The following is a 12,922-nucleotide window of genomic DNA, read 5'->3' as shown; positions in this document are numbered from 1 at the left end:
GGCTGAATAATATTAAATTATATGTATATACCACATCTTATTTTTTTAAAGATTTTATTTATTTATTTGAGAGGTAGAGTTACAGACAGTGAGAGGGAGAGACAGAGAGAAAGGTATTCCTTCCGTTGGTTCACTCCCCAAATGGCCACAGTGGCTAGAGCTGGGCCGATCCGAAGCCAGGAGCCAGGAGCTTCCTCCGAGTCTCACACACGGGTGCAGGGGCCCAAGGACTTGGGCCATCTTACACTGCTTTCCCAGGCCACAGCAGAGAGATGGATTGGAAGTGGAGCAGCCTAGACTAGAACCGGCACCCATATGGGATGCTGGTGCTGCAGGAGAAGGATTAACCTAGTATGCCATGGCACTGGCCCCATATATCACATTTTCTTTATCCTGTCAGCCATCAACGGACATTTATGTCACTTGCATGTCTTGGCTACTGTGAATAGTGCAACAACGAAGATTAGAATACAGATATCTCTTCAGCATACTGATTTCAATTCATTTGGATTTGTTCTCAGAAGTGAGATTTCTGTATCATATAGCAGTTCTACTTCTAATTTTTTGAGAATATCTACACATAAATACAACGAGTGGCAAGGATATGGAACAAATGGAATTCTTGTTAAGTCATAATGGGAATATAAGTTGATTCCACCATGATGGAAAATGTATGTAGTTATTCTCATCTTCATTATTACACTATTCGCAATAGCCAAGACATGCAAGAAACATAAACATGTGTGTGTTTGTGTGCATATAAAAAAGCCATCCTAAAAGCTGTGAGGTGATACTTCATTATGGCTTTGATTTACATTTCCCTAATGATTAATGATGCCAGACATCTCTTCATATACCTGTAGGTTTTTTTGTATATCTTCTTTAGAAATGTTTATTTCATTTCTTTGTATATTTTTCAACTGTTTTTTTTTTTGCTTGAGTTATAGGAATTTGGGCATACTAATTGGTGTAAAATGGTAGTATATTGCTTTATTTCTTTATTTTAAAGCAAGAAGGATGGGGAGAGAGATACAGAGACAGAGACAAAGAGAAATCAGAGAGAAATCTTCTATCTGCTTTCACTTCTCAAATGCCTGCAATACCCATGGCAAGGTCAAGACAAAGCTCAGGGCCTAGAATTCAATTCAGGTCTCCCTTATAGGTAATTTAGACCCAAGTACTTCAGCCATCACCTGCTAACTCCCAGGGTGTACATTTGCGGTAAATGCGAATGAAATGTGGAGTTAGTAGCTAAACTCAGGAACTCTGATATGTGCAGCGGGCATGGCAAGAGATGTCTTAGCAGAGTACTTGAAGATCAGTACTTGGGTTTGGGGCCACATATACGCCCAGGAGATTCAGGGAGATGTGCAGAAACATTTAGAGATTGCGCATAAAGGTCTGAAGTTGGAGCAAGCTCTCTTGGTTAAAACCACTCGGTGTCAGCAGCCAGCAGGTAATAAGCTCCCTGATTTGTTGCCTCCCATCTCGGAGCAGATGCAAGAAATGACAACATTTTGGGAGAAAAACCAAGGCAGCAAGTTGTTTAATCACCTGTTAGTTGTCAGCAAAAGCATCCAGGCCCTGGTTTGGGTGGCTATGGCTCCCTATTGAAAGAAATGAATGATGCTGCCATGTTTATACAAACCAAGTCTTCAAGGAATATAAAGATGTGGATAGAAAAATGTAGACTGGTTCAAAGCTTAACTTGAGTATGTGGACAGAGCTCCAGGCTTACGTTAAGGAGCTCCATACCACTAGACTGGCCTGGAGCAAAATAGGGCCTGTGTCAAATGGTAAAAAAAAAAAAAAAAAAAAAAAAAACTGAGTGGATTGGCATCTGGACCCTCTGCTGGATCAGGTCCTCATCCCCTATGCCTGCACCATCCCCCCTCTCCCGCCCTCACCGCCACATTTCCTACCAGTTCAGGCTCTAATGACTCTGTGTCCTGCTCAGCATTGTCTGTGTAGATTAATCAGGGAGAAAACATCACAGATGCCTTGAAACATGTGTCTGATGATATGAGGAATCACAAGAAACCTGCCCTGAAGGCTCTGAGTGGTCCCGTATGTGTGGCCCGAAACCCAAACCATTCTCTGCACCTAAACCGCAAGCTGCCCACCCCTCAAACAAGCCACAAAGAATAAACCAGTTGTACTTGAACTGGAGGACAAGAAATTGATAGTGGAAAATCGAGAAAATGTTTCAAACCTGGTGACTGATCACATAGAATTGAAACAGGTGGCATACATACACAAATATGTCAACACAACATTGCACATCAAGGGCAAGCTTAACTCAATTACAGTAGATAAGTGCAAGAAAATCAATTGTGTATTAGATGATGTGGTGAGCATTGTGGAGATAATCAGTAGAAGGGATGTCAAGATCAGGTAATGGGTAAAGTGCCAACCATTTCCATTAGCAAAATGAATGGGTACCACACTTACCTGAGCAAGAATTCCCTAGATTTTCCGTGCCAAATCATCTGAGATGAACATTCTCATTCCTACGGAAGGCAGTAACTTCAATGAGTTTCCAGTCCCAGAGCAATTCAAGAGTTTATTGAATGGGCAGACGTTGGTCACCACCGTGACAGAAATCACCAGTTAAATGAAATACCACTGAGTTCTTTGCCTTCTCTTTCAAACCATGGGATAAGTCTGTATCAAGATGGTTCTTTTCTAGATTTCCTCTACATTTCTGCTCTGAAACTATTTATCTGCCCTGAGAAGCACAGCTATCACGGCTACCTGCCTTCACTGAAATATACTTCAGCCTGAGATTTGGGACAGGATAGCAGGTCAGTTTATCTTCAGGAAGATGCAGCTTCTTTCTATCAGAACAACCACACACCACCAATTCATTCTTAAGAAACTGCAGACAAGGACTAGGGCACTTTTGCTCTCAGCTTTTGGAGTTATTTGACCAGTTACAGTCCTTTGGGAAGAACAAATGAGTCCCAGGAATTAACAGATCAGAATGTTCACACTAGAGAAGCTTTTCCTAACAATGAGCAGATAGGTAGCAGAAGCTGTTGTTATTCCAAGTGGTTCTTCTAACCAAATTAATCTTTCACAGTTGACAAGTGAGGCAAAGGTTGCATCGGACTAAAGGCTGAGACTTCGTCATATAGCATTCTAAGCAAAATTGTTTCCTACAATTTTGTAGGATTTTGTAGATTCTAGATTCTATTGTAAGTCTGCCTCAAGCATGAAACAGTGGGTTCTCTGGTAACAGCTGCTGTAGCAGTGCCCATCACTGAAGGCAGTTGGATCCTTTCTTTTTCTGAGCTCCCTGATCAGCACCTTTCTATAGAGATGACTTTTTAAAAAAAAAAAAAGTAATATACCATTCCAAGGAATCTGGCATTCTTCTTCCATTCCCACTAGGTGCCTGTCACCCATTGTCTCCTTTGCTTGTCATACCCAATGGTGTGTGGCTTCTGTCCAGGCACCTAAACAAAGGATTAAAACCTCCACCATGGGCTGGTTATAGATATTAATGTATGTAATGATCGTGCACAGCATTGTTAATGTGATGTCAGGTTTTCCCTCTAGAACAAACAGTTACAAAAATATGCAAATTTTGTCATGGGAATAGAGATTATCCTGTGATTTCTACCCATTTCTTTAGTGCTGTGGAAATAAGCCTTTTTGTACTTAAAGTTATACAGAAAATAGAATAACATTAATTTCAAACTTGCTTATGTGTTTGTGTGTGTGTGTATCTGTCTTAACCACCAGGCAAAGATCTGTCTGTATACTGTTTTAATGTACAAGTTCCTAATGACAAATAAAATTGAATATCATTTTTTTTTGACAGGCAGAGTGGACAGTGAGAGAGAGAGACAGAGAGAAAGGTCTTCCTTTGCCATTGGTTCACCCTCCAATGGCCGCCATGGCTGGCGCGCTGTGGCCGGCACACCGCGCTGATCTGATGGCAGGAGCCAGGTACTTATCCTGGTCTCCCATGGGGTGCAGGGCCCAGGCACTTGGGCCATCCTCCACTGCACTCGCTGGCCACAGCAGAGAGCTGACCTGGAAGAGGGGCAACCGGGACAGAATCCGGCGCCCCGACCGGGACTAGAACCCGGTGTGCTGGCATCTCAAGGCGGAGGATTATCCTAGTGAGCCGCGGCACCGGCTGAATATCATTCTCATCTGTATCCTTTACCTTTATGTAAGCAGATATTTGACCTCCTTTTAAACTTTATTGTATTGTTAAAGTTTTTGAATTCTTTGTATATTTTTAGTATTTCGTGTATCCTTTATCAGATACATGATTTGCTAATCTATTCTTCAAGTCTGTGCCTTCTCTTTTCAGTTTTCAATCAGTGGCATACACAGTCTAGATGTTTATATTTTCATAATGTCAAACATCAACAGTTTTCAATAAACTATGCTTCTTGTGTTATATATAGGACTTCTTTGTCAAACTCAAGGTTATAAAGTTTTTTATGTTTTCCTATAGTTGTTTTATAATTTGCATTTTACATTTAGACATGAAATATTTTGAGTTAATTACTATGAAAGATGTAAGTCTCCCTCTGTGTTGGCAATAGGTATCCAAATATTCAAAAATCATTTTTGAAATAATATTAATACTTTATTAAATTGACTATGCTTTTATCTGAAATCAACTGACAATGTTTGTGTGAGTCTAATTTTGGTCTCCTATTTTTTTCTGTTTATCTACTCCGTTGACTACTGTATGTTTATAAAAATCTTTAAATTTGGCGTTGTATATTATTTCAACTTTGCTGTGCTTCAGGATTGCTAATTATTTGCTTTGTATTCATTTTCTATGACAACTATAACAGAAAAAAAACCACAGATTTCATGACTTAAAAGCACAATTTTCTGTTATATTATAGTTATGTAGATAGTATATATGGCATTGGTTTAGCTGTGCTTATATATAGATAGAGCTGTGTTCCTCCAGGGAGAATCCATTCCTTTATCTTCTCCACCTTTTAAAATCTGCCCACATTCTTTGGCTCATGGCACCCATCCATCTTTAAAGCCAGCAAGTTCTCTCATACTGAATGTCCCAGACTTCTTTGTTTCTTTCCTTTCTTTCACTTTAAAAGTCATTTGTAAGGACTGCATTGTGGCACAGCAGGTTAAACCAACAACTGGGACACTGGCATCCGATATGAGAGCTGGTTCTTGTCCTGGCTGCTCCAGTTCTAATCGAGCTCTCTGCTAGCGCAAGTGGGAAAATAGCGGAGTATGGCCACTTATTGGGAGACCAGGATAGAGTTCAAAAAAACCATTGTGATTAAATTAGTGTCAGATAAGCCAGCATAATATTCCTATAAGTCATCTAATTATTTTTTTATTTCTTTATTTTTTTTAATTTGTTATTTAGTAAATATAAATTTTCAAAGTACAGCTAATGGATTACAATGGCTTCCCCCCCCCATAATTTCCTTCCCACTCACAACCCTCCCATCTCCCGCTCCCTCTCCCATTCCATTCACATCAAGATTCATTTTCAATTATCTTTATATACAGAAGATCAGTTTAGTATATATTAAGTAAAGATTTCAACAGTTTGCACCCACACAGAAACACAAAGTGTAAAAATACTGTTTCAGTACTAGTTATAGCATTACTTCACATTGGACAACACATTAAGGACAGATCCCACATGAGAAGTAAGTACACAGTGACTCCTGTTGTTGAATTAACAATTTGACACTCTTGTTTATGGCGTCAGTAATCTCCCTAGGCTCTAGTCATGAGTTGCCAAGGCTATGGAAGCTTTTTGAGTTGACCAACTTCGATCTTATTCCAACAGGGTCATAGTCAAAGTGGAAGTTCTCTCCTCCCTTCAGAGAAAGGTACCTCCTTCTTTGATGGCCCATTCTTTCTACTGGGATCTCACTCACAGAGATCTTTCATTTAGGTTTTTTTTTTTTTTTCCAGAGTGTTAAAATACTTTCATGGGCTCTTCAGCCATATCTGAATGCTTTAAGGGCTGATTCTGAGGACAGAGTGCTGTTTAGGACATCTCCCATTCTATGAGTCTGCTGTGTATCCCACTTCCCATGTTGGATCAATCTCTCCCTTTTACATTCTATCAGTTAGTATTAGCAGACACTAGTCTTGTTTGTGTGATCCCTTTGACTATTAGACCTGTCAGTGTGATCAATTGTGAACGGAAATTGATCACTTGGACTAGTGACATGGCATTGGTACATGCAATCTTAATGGGATTTAATTGGAGTCCCCTGGCATGTTTCTAACTCCACCATTTGGGGCAAGTCTGAGCATGTCCCAAATTCTACATCTCCTCCCTCTCTTATTCCCACTCTTATATTTAACAGGGATCACTTTTCAGTTAAATTTAAACACCTAAGAATAATTGTGTGTTAATTAAAGAGATCAACCAATAGTATTAAGTAGAACAAAAAAATACTAAATGGGATAAAGTAACAGTTTTTAAACTTTGGTTTAATCTGTGTAACTTTCATTCCCTTTTCTTATCTTACTGGAATAGATAGGACTGCTGGTATGATAATGAATAGTAGAGGTAAGAGAGGATACTCTTGCCTAGCTCCTAATCTTAGGAGAAAAATACTCTGACTTTCAACATCAAGTACTATGTTAATGATAGGTTTCCTATAGATGTGCTATATCTCATTGAAGAAATACTCTATATCTTTTTTCTTATTTTTTAAAAATATGAATATGCTTAGAGTTTTGTCATATGATCAACTGATGCTGTCATTTTTCTTGTTTGGCCCATTGATTTGGGGGCTTATACAGCTTTATGTTACATGACAAAGCAGTTACATAGTGGAAATATATATCTTAGTCATGGTATATGATTCTTTTGTATACATTATTGACTTAAATTGTCTATTTTTGGTGCAGGTTTGTGCATGTGTGATCAGATTAGATGCTGACTTATAGTTTACTTTTCTTGTGATGTTTTAGCATGATTTTTTAAACTTTTATTTATAAATATAAATTTCCGACGTACAGTTTATGGATTACAATGACTTTTTCTCCCCCTTAACTTCCCTCCCACCTGCAACCCTCACATCTCCTGCTCCCTCTCCCATTCCATTCACATTTTGTTTTGAGGTAATGCTGGCCTCAAAGAATGTTTTAAGAAGTGTTCCTGTTCTTTCTGTCTTCTAGAAGAGATTGAGGAGAATGAATATAATTTCCTCTGTAACTGGTAGTATTCACCAATGAAGATATCTGGGCCTGCTGCATTACCTTTTGGTAAGTTACTAATTATTGATTCAGTTGTTTGAGAGTGATAGGCTTTTCAGATGATCTATTTTTTCTTATATGATTTTTCATAATTTGTGTGTTTTAAGGAATTGCTCCATTTCATCTCAATGATCAAATTAAAACAGCCATGGATTTTCAATTTATCAGGTTTATCAGGTTTTTCTCTAGTTACAAGAATGTGAGTGACAACTTCCAAAGTCTTTTACATTTTGGAGCTTAACCATGAAATCTTGTATTATTTGTTGTGCACCTGATAGTTGAGATATAGTATCTCACTGTAGGTTCAATTAACATTTGCTACATTTCCTTATTTATATGTGAGGAGCATCTTTTCATATGTTTAAAGAACATTCTTACTTGTGCTTTATATATTCCTCTTTCTCAATTTTGTTAATGGCATTACCATTATCCCTATGACCACTGCTTCATCTCATTCCTTTCACATAATATGATTCACTAAGTGTCACTCATTTTTAAATTTAACATTATAAGTACTGACGTGTTGGTTCAAAATCTGCATAATACAAATTTCCAAATATGTCTATTGTATTTCCTTCTTGCCCAATTTAGTCTTACATTTGTGCAAAAAGATGCATTATCAGACATTTTGGGGGCTTATATTATGTTTATTAATAAGTCCACCTTTGGATTTAACTGACTTGATTAGTTTAGTGTTTACCTCTTATAGCCATGTGATGCTGTATAAGCCATTTTACTCCTCTCAGCTTTAATTTCTTCGTATTCTCAATGAGAATAATCGTATTTACTCATAGTTAATTTTATGGTTTATAATATGTTAATCATGACCACTGTTTAATCATAGAGATGATTCACATATATGATTTTTGGTCATAGATTTTTGGAAGCTTGTTTAGTGAGCATCAATTTTTTTCTTCAATGAGTGAGGTAGATCTGTTCACATGCAGACTCATTATAGATACTTCTTTTTTACAGTCCCCACTAACCCCAAAGCATATGGAAAATGCAAGCTTTTGGTCCTAGTAAGGACAAGTTTACAGAATATATATGAATATATATAACTCATTTAAGTTAATCTCTTCAAATGGGAAACTGAATATATTTTAGATAACTCATTATTAGTATCATTTGTAGCTCCATGGAAACTAACATTAGGTACCTTGTTTTAAGCAGAAAGAGGGAATTCAAGAATAACATTGCTCCCACATCATACGAAGTTTGAATATATATTATAATTCATATTTTGCCTTTATAGAACACACTAGATTTAAAAGAAACCAACCTGATTTATACCAACCTGAATGCAAAATTCAGCAGCAGTTACTTATCTTATGTGCTCAAGAGATCACAGTACTAAGTTGATTACAAACAGCTGCACCATTCAATTGCCATTGAAATGTTATTCAAAGAATAATTAAATGTAAAGTGCCCATATGTAGACTCTGTTCTATATCCCCTGCATAGCTCACGGGCTGATGCTGACTGACCTTCAAGACACATGTGGTAGGTATGTTAATCACAGTAATCAAAATTTTGGGAAGCCACTGACTAGGTTAAGTACCATTAAGTTTTTATAAGGACCTTTTAGAAGAAGAAGAAGAATTTGAATTCTTCAAGACTTCAAGTAAGTGTGTATATGTATAATAATAGCATTATATAAGCATATTTTTTTCTAGTCCAAAGGACATTTTTCCCAAACAAAACTTAGTAGATAACATTGAATCCAGCCATGCATGCAATATTTGTTAATGCAGACACTAATGTTCAATGGCTTGAAAATTTTTAATGAGAATAGTCTTCTATATAGGACATACTCCTTCAAAACAAGAATGTAAAGTAAATATTCTCTTTTGCATGATTGCAAGTCTCCCAGAAATATGGAAATAGCTCCATTTTGAGATTCTGAGCGTGTTAACAGAGACATACCCCTTAGAAGTCCCACCTGGGGTGTTACAGGATGCTTAATAATAAATTTGGGATATTAATACACATTGTGGGTTCTTGCCTCATACTCAGAGAAGAATTTTGAATACTGGCATAAATAAATGAGGCAACATGATAAGTTTTAAGCTTTTATTCAGTGAGAGAAATGCATAGGAGAATGAGGGCTCTATCTAAGAAAGAGAGGGAAATCTGGATTCATACAGAGCACCAGGAGCCAGCCATATGGAAGAGCATCTAGGCTAGGAAGCATAGAGCAGGTGGCCAGAAGGCCATGTACCTTGAAAATGCAGGGGCAACATGCAGGTCCAGGGCAAAAGGAAAATGTGCTGGGACCAGCGTGCATCAGACCTTTTAACCACTTCCAAAGGGGTGTGGTTAATTATGCTGATTGGCAGGTACACACACAGATATGGTCAGGTTGGGGCATAAGGTCACACAGTGGTATGGTGGAGGCATGGTCTTCCAGTTCTCAAATCTAGTCAATTTTATCCTATATGCCTACCTACAACAAGTGTAGACTTTGACAGTCACATGGTGCTTGCCCATTGGCTTTTCTTTTTGCATGTATCTGAATGAATGGGACTATTTGCTTTCTTTTTTAATGTTTTTATTAAAGATTTATTTATTTATTTGAAAGTCAGAGTTACACAAAGAGAGGGGAGAGGGGAGAGGGGAGAGGGGAGAGGGGAGAGGAGAGAGAGAAGAGAGAGGTCTCCTTCCACTGGTTCACTCTCCAATTGTCTGCAAAGGCCAGAGCTGTGCGGATCTGAAGCCAGGAGCCAGGAGCTTCTTCCGGGTCTCCCAAAATGGGTGCAGGGGCCCAAGGACTTGGGCCATCTTCCACTGCTTTCCCAGGTCATAGCGGAGAGCTGGATCAGAAGTAGAGCAGCTGGGACTCAAACAGGCACCCATATGGGAAGCCTGCACTGCAGGCATCAGCTTTACTCTCCAAGCCACAGTGCTGGCCCCCACTATTTGCTTTCAAACTGCAGGAAGTGTTAGATATTTTAGTACTAGATATCAATATGGATCTAATAACAACTAAGTACAAGAAAGAAATATTTTCTAAATAGCCAAATGTATAAACCCAATAAAAATAGCCCTTGGAAAACATTAAAAAAAAAAAAAACAACAAAGAAGCAGAAGCTTTATGACAGAGATTAGTGGGGAGGGGGCACATTTAAAATGGCCCAGAATGGGTCCTGTGTAGAGGTGGCATATAAATTGAGACCTGAATGACAAAAGGTAGCAGTCTTGCAAATACCTTGGTAGAGAAACCTTGAAGGAAGATTTTGGAGAAAGCACTAAAGACATAAAAGAAGGTCATTATGGTGGGGTACTTCAGAAATTCACGGAAAATGGAATTAAAATATAAGTTTATTTTTATACTAAAAGAAATCCATGCATACAGAGGTACTCCAAAAAGTTCTTCAAAATGCATATTGCAAGGGCTTGGGCTGTGGCACAGTGGGTTAAGCCACCACTTGCAACCTTGTCATCCCATATTGGAGTGTCAGTTGGAGTCCTGGCTGCTCTGCTTCTGATCCAGCTGCTGACTAATAAACCAGTGAAGGCAGCAGATGGTCCAAGTTCTTGGGACCCTGCCATCCATGAGGGAGAACTTGGTGGAGTTCCTGGCTTCTGGCTTTGGCCTGAGTTAGCCCTGGATGTTGAGGCCATTTGGAGAATTAACCAGAGGAATAGGAGGTCTTTCTATCTCTGTCTCTCCCTCTGTTGCTCTGCCTTCCAAATAAATATATGTGTATATATATATATATATATATATATATGTATATATAAATAAATCTTTCCATAAAAGAAAATTATAGAAATACTATGAAAGGATTTTGATAATTTTGCCTCAAAATAAACTATTTTTAATTCCATATTTCCATGAATGTTTTGAAGTACCTCCATGTTTATGATATAATGAAGGACAGAATGAGTGTTCATAAGTACACCTGGAGAATTAGGGGAAGGGTTATTTAGGGTTTGTAGGCCATTTTAAGGATTTTCAATTGTATTGTAAGTACATTTTAAAATTGTTGAAGTTTTTAAGCAGAAAGGTCATATTATTAGTGTATAAAAAATCATTCTAGTTACTTCATATAGAATGACCAATTAAAAGGCAATCGTGGCAACCCAGATAAGAGATAACAGTGTCCTGTACTAAAATGAGACAGTGATTATTTTTAATTCACATATTTCATATATAGGATTTTCTGATGGGTTAAATATATGTGTGTTTGTGCAAATGTATGAGTGTGAATTCTGAGGAAAATATTGAGACATAGATGATTCCATATCTTCTAGCTCAAACATGTAATTGGATGGTAATATTGTCTTCTGAGCTGAGTAAGATTTGGAGAGAAATAAGTTAGAGGGAAATAATGAATATAATTTTCATCTCCAATTTGAGATATCTATGAAACACCTAAGAGACAGTAACATAAAGTATTGGTTGTAAGTCTCTAGTGCTCAGGAAAGATATCTGGGCTGGACATATACATATACATACATATATATATATATATATATATGAACTAATATCTACTCAGATAGTAATTGGTGCTGTGGAATTATTTAAACACCTAGACAGGGTGAAGATAAAGAAAAGAAAAAAAAAAAACAAAGAATTGTTTCTTAAGGAATCTCAACACGATAGAGATCTTTTGGAGAAAGAGTCAAAAACAGGGCTAGAATAATAGCTTGTGATAGAGTAAAGAATAAGGCATATTTATATATACAATTATCAAGTGCTTTACACGAAAATAAACTTTATTTGCATTTTCAACAAACTTTTGAAGCACACTCATATGTAATGGAAAAAAAGAGAGGAAACAGAGAATTGCAAAATTTGTTCAATGCTGCTAAGAGGCTGGAAATCATGAAGATAGAAAAATGTTTATTACATTAAGCAACATAAATGTCATAAGGGCATTTTCTATGAAATGATTTGGATGGAAATCAGAAGCAAACAATAAACACCTGGTTAAAAAGTCACCACATTTTCATGCTGTGACATAGCCTTTCCCCATCAAACAAATAGCAAAGATAGAATTTAAAAAGTATAAGTGTTTTTGAAAGTAAGATAAATATCTGTCTTCAGTAAACACTAGTCTGTGTGTGTCAGAGGTGCTGAAGGAAAAAAAAAATAAGTTCATATGATGAAACGAAGGAGGGAACACAGAAGCATGTCTGAAATTCCTTGCTTGCTAGAACCTCTATTCCAACCATCATCAGTTCCACATGAAAGGAAACCTATTGAAGCCCAGATCACTGACAGTGAAAAGAATTCACCAAGCAGACTGAACACACATAGGTTTACTGAACATACTGCAAGGAAGCAGTGGACAGGCAGGTCAGGTAGGGAGTGACAACTGCTGCAACAGAGTCTGTAATCTGAGGGTTATACCTGTTGTGGCAGTTTCATTTTAGTTAACGTGACTATTACCATATGCTTGTAAAGGAGCAGCTGGCAGGACAGCCAGAGGCTGTCCATTAAAATATAGACTAAAATAAGCATACTTGTAACTGCAACATTTCCTTAAGATGAGTTTTCTATGGTCTAGGAGGTGATGACAGGTAATGCTTGCATCTTTAGTTGAAACTGGAGAGCTGATAGCCCCCTTTGTCTGGAGAGACTCAAGAAAATGCCCCAGGGCTGCACTCCACATTAAGTAACATCTTTATGACAAAAACAGGTATGGAGACACAAAGTAGAGAGTGAAGGCAAATCTGCAGG

The 12,922-nt window shown here is 37.7% G+C and overlaps 1 pseudogene; it reads left to right on the top strand.

The window, feature by feature from the left end:
- The first annotated feature begins 1,284 nt into the window (after positions 1-1,284).
- On the top strand, positions 1,285-2,614 carry LOC100352449 (adenylyl cyclase-associated protein 1 pseudogene; annotated as a pseudogene).
- The last annotated feature ends 10,308 nt before the right edge of the window (positions 2,615-12,922 follow it).

Source organism: Oryctolagus cuniculus, chromosome X (assembly GCF_051225735.1).
Source record: "Oryctolagus cuniculus isolate XC-2025 breed Fujian yellow rabbit chromosome X, ASM5122573v1, whole genome shotgun sequence".
Classification (NCBI taxonomy): Eukaryota; Metazoa; Chordata; class Mammalia; order Lagomorpha; family Leporidae; genus Oryctolagus; species Oryctolagus cuniculus.
This window is presented reverse-complemented; position numbering and strand designations above follow the sequence as displayed.